Below are 5,115 nucleotides of genomic sequence, written 5' to 3'. Positions count from 1 at the left end.
TCTTTCTGTCATCAATAAACTAATTCAGACATTACTGTAACAATAAGTGGTAAACTACATAAAAATGTGTGGTACTTCTTCTCATATACTAACTTTATGCTAATTCTTTTAAATCTAGTAAAATAAAAATAATGTGACATTAAATTTGCTAAGCAAATCCAGTGTTTCAAGGTGCTGAACCACCTTTGTTTTTACAGCACGATAGCCATTTATTCCTGTTGTTGCATTCAGTAATTTTATAAAACAATCATTTAGTATCTGATGTCTGGGAGGTCAGTGTGCTAACCCTATGCTACCATAATGTTTTGGCTTTTGAATACTCTTCCAAGTCTCTGCAATAAAGGGACAAAAGATATCAAAAATGAATTTATATTGGTATCAGAATATTATCCCTTTGTAACATTTAATGGTAAGAGAAGGGATAAGGTTAAGCCTGAGATGCCTTAGACCTCAGAGAATTAACTCGGATCAAAGTTATTCTTTTTTTTGTTTGTTTTGTTTTTAAGGGCCTCAGAAGAAAATGACAGGTACCCTGGTCATGTAGCTGGAACAAGTAGGAAACTGAAATACCATTTGTGCAATCAGCTACAGGTTGAGATACCTGTCAGCTGGTATTCATTTAATACATCATTAGACCCTTTTTTGTGTGTGTGCATGTGCATACGTGCCTGTATCCATGCATATGTGAGGACATGCATGTGATCTTTCCCTAACCCAAAGGGGTGAATTTGATTCATTATATGAGAGAATTGCACCTCAGTGAAAGCCAGCATCCAGACTTCTAAGTAAGGATAAAGAGACAAGCTGAAACCAAACCAGGCAGTGTGGTGAGTCCAAGCATCACAACACAGGATGGTGATAAGAACTCAAGTGGCTGCAACCTACATCAAAGGCCAAGAAGTAGTGGACACCTTTGTGCCAGGGCAGAAACATGCAGGAAGGTCCCCACCAGTGCCTGGGGCCCTCGCCAACACCCAACAGAGGCTGAGAGCACAACCCGGTCCCACCCAGGCAGAGGAGCCCAGAACACCACATGAGCCAAGGGACAGCGAACAGACCCAAAGCCCAGGAAGGATGCCAGCCAGCACAACTTCAGTGGCAGAGGACAACCAGATCCACAGGGCGCACACCCAAGCCCCCCACACCCCCTCGAGTCCTCTCGATCACACACGGCCTTCCGAACACTAGCTGGACTGTTTCAGTTCACTGTGATGCTGTTTGGGCTACATGGAGCACCGGCTACCTTCAGAGGCTGATGGACCGAATACCTGTGGAGTGTGAGCATTGCAGTGCAGCCTACCTGGATGATGTGTTGATTTTCAGCAACACCTGGGAAGAGCATCTGTAACACCTGACAGAAGTCCTTGGAAGGATCCAAAAAGCAGGCTTGACACTCAATCCCTCTAAATGTGAGTGGGCACGGCATGAGACAATCTACCTCAGCTACCAGATAGGACAAGGGGAGGTGCGTCCCCAGGTGGACAAGGTTGAGGCTATCCAAAAGTGCCCTCAGCCTCACACCAAGAAGGCGGTACGATCCTTCCTAGGACTGGTTGCAAACTCTGCCCCAGTTTGCAACGATTGTCACCCCTCTTACAGCTCTGACCAGTGAGGACCAAAGAAATCCACTAACATAGATGAGGGAATGTGAGAAGGCCGTCGCTACCCTGAAAGCTTGCCTCTGCACTCCCCGCCATGTCCTCAAGAGCCCTGACTTTGGCAAGCAACTTCTGGTTTAAGCGGATGCTTCAGCAGTTGGCCTTGGAGCAGTCCTGTCCCAGGGAGACCCTGGAGAGGAACATCCTGTTCTATACCTGAGCACATTATTTTGTTTGTTTGTTTGCTTTTCCTTTCCTTCCCATAACTAGCCTGTTTATGTTACAGTGGAAATATGTTTAATTTATTGGTTAATTATTTGGCATAATAAGTGTGAAGACATGTTGTCTAGTAGGAAGAAATATCTGAAATGTGTAAACCTGATGCCTAGTGGGAGGGGCAGCAGGTTTAAAGGAAGACTGCTGAAGCTTGAATGGCCAGTCTTCTGATGGTTACACTTTGATCTAATTCTAGGAACATTTAAAGGAAATGCACCTGATGACCTGAGAGATCTGACTGGGTTGTAGACAGTGAGCAAGATGCCAGAGATGTACTGGGGGGACCAAACCATTGAGAGCTTTGTGAAACTATTTTAAGGGTAATTCTATATTGCACTGGGACCCAATGAAATCAGGCTGTTTAGAATGATTTTGTATTTAAAAAAAAAAAAAAAAAAAGATCCAGATTGTGATTAGTGGTGAGTAGGCTCATTTACATTTTGAGAGAAGCTAATCGAATCTGATAGATGAAATGCAATGTTGAGGCTGTCATTTTCAGCATCTACATGGATGTTACTATAATTGTTTTTATCTGAACTGAGCACTGAATCAGATTAAAAAGTCTGAGAAGTCAGACTCTGAGTAAGGGCAGGTGGACGATAGATGATAAATAAAACAGATTTTTGAATTTTCCACTTAGGGTTGACAAGGCTAAGAGTCAGGGTTTCCAATGAATTAAGACTGTCTGGGTCTTTGGTTAATAAGCTAGAGTGGAAGATTGCTGCCACTCCTCCTCCTTGGCCTGTGCTTCAAGGATTCTGACAGCATGGCTCGGTTCATTTAAATTAACATCCATTCTGCTGTAACTAGGTTTCTGTAAAGCAGAATAAATCAATATGTTGATCAATTAAATCATTTAATAAAAGGGACTGAAGAAAGAGACCTAATGTTTAATCTTTAAACAGTTAGTGGCTGTGGTTCAGAAGGTAGAGCAGGTCATCTACAAAGATTGGTTGTTCAATCCCTGGCTGCTCCAGTCTGTATGCCAAAGTATCACTGGGCAAAATGCTGAACCCCAAGTTGTTCTCCAATGTAACTGTCAGAGTATGAATGTTAGATAGGAAGCAGTGCTTGTATGAATGGGTAAACGTAAATGTGTTTGTATAAAGTGCTTTGAGTGCTCAGCTACAGTAGAAAAGTGCTATATAAGAACTGGTCCATTTACCATCTTTCAGAAGTGTTCCTTTAAATTTGTATATTAAGTAGAGAAGAACTTGCTGGAGGGCAAATAAATGAGAAAAGTAATAAAACTGATTAGGTGGTCATACCAGGCATGCAACAGGCCACAAGAGAAAAAAAATTATTCGCTAGTCAGTTTTTCTTTTTTTGCAATTTTCCTCCTTTCGGCATTACATGCATTTACCTGAACATTACCATAACCATGACTGCAGGGTCTCTTACAGGGGATGATCTTATAGGGGAGCTTTCAGTCCTGCACTTGATGACTTTTCCCGGGTTTATCCTGCCCCGTGTACTGTGAGAGGAAAATATTTGTTTTCCCATGGGATAGAAAATCGCTCTTGTGCAGGTGAATTACTTTGACGTGTTTATGTCTTATTCGAGGATAAAAGTTGACACAGAAAGCTGAAGATTTTATAAATAACATCCAGGCACAGTTAGTTTGGTGTGCCCTGCTTTCACAGACGACGATGAGCTGGAGAAATATCCGGCTCTTGACTATGTGGAACATGAGCTCCAAAGCACCCAGCAGCCTTTACGCACCATCGGACAGCATTTCAAAGAGAGTTGCAGGCTTATGATGTGCATCCCATGTGGCACATCCTGCTAATCAAAACCATCTCAAAAGGCCAGTACATGAACGCACCATACACCGGTGTGTATCGCCTTTCTCATGACCCTACAACATGGAGAGAGAGAGTCCACGTTCACCCACGGCAGCATCCGCTATCAGTGCAGGGAATGGTGCTTACTCCTCCCTCTCAAGCCCTGCTAGAGTGGAGTGGAGTGTTCCTGCTTTGATGCCCCAGAGCATGAGGCTGGGACATCAAGCAGGAACAGATGTGCTGCCACGCACAGCTGGCTTCAACTGAGCCGCGGCTCACTTGACCTCAGTCTGCAAGTTCCCTGGAGTGGAAAAACGTACGCCAAGAGCTTCCATCTGAAAGAGCACATGAGGACACACACAGGTGAGAAGTAAAGATCTCTTAGGAGACAGCTCGTTACCTATTTTGAGATTACGTTTTTTGTGGCATTCATATATTGAAACCCTCCCTTTGTTTGCCGTTCAGGTGAAAAGCCCTTCCACTGTAAGTGCGAATTTCCAGTGTTACCTCTGCAAGCCTGCGTTCTCCTACCAGGATCGCCTGGCTCTCCATGTGAACAGGCACATGTAGGCTGCAGTTTTCTAATTGTAGCGAGGCAACACTAATGACTAAGCAGCAGGGTAGCCAATCACACATGGGGCATAAAGTGTTAACTAAGTTAACACTTTATGCCCCATGCTGGCAGGTTCTGGGACTGCTGCCTACCTTCCTGGACTGTACTGTGACCCATGTGATTTGGACTGACTGATACTCTTGCCTTGTAAGCTATGGTGGACTTTTGTGTTTTTATTCAGTGTACTGTAGTATTTCTGCATTCATGTCTTTGTTTATTAGTTCCAGGGTGTGCCATAATGCTTTTTCTTGACATAAAGTTGAAGCAAAATTGTAATGGTGTTCTGTTTGTTTACATTAATTACTGTTTATTTTCGGATTGCTTTATTCTGCACTTTAAGTTTCCATGTAAACACAGAACTGTTCTGTCTCGGTCGGCACTCTGGCAGTTCACTCACTTTTTCTGGTAATATAATTTGTTTCCATGTTTAGTGTGCTATTTTAGTTTGTTTTGTAGTGTAGTTTCTCATACTCCCAGTGTCCCAGCAGTGGGTCGTGGCTTCCTGAAACTCTATGATTGTCCTCATTAACCCCCCAGTGCAGTTTTAGCAAAGGTGTTAATAAAGAGGCAGGTATGCATGAACCCCTGACTGAATGTTTTCATGCTAGAATAAAATATTTTCAGTTATCTTTTTGAATTATTGACTGTTAATTAAGTGGTTTATATACATACAGACTTTGAGTACACACACAGTACTTCAGTAGTATTTAAGGCATTTCCTCACTCTAAAATGAGTGCCTTAAGAAGATTATTTATTTGCTCACTGTGGGCAGTATTTGTATTTTGTAATGTTTACATCTTGTATCTTTGATACTTCTCAGATCAGGTCAGGATGGTAATGATA

This window comes from Archocentrus centrarchus, chromosome 7, assembly GCF_007364275.1.
Source record: "Archocentrus centrarchus isolate MPI-CPG fArcCen1 chromosome 7, fArcCen1, whole genome shotgun sequence".
Classification (NCBI taxonomy): Eukaryota; Metazoa; Chordata; class Actinopteri; order Cichliformes; family Cichlidae; genus Archocentrus; species Archocentrus centrarchus.
This window is presented reverse-complemented; position numbering follows the sequence as displayed.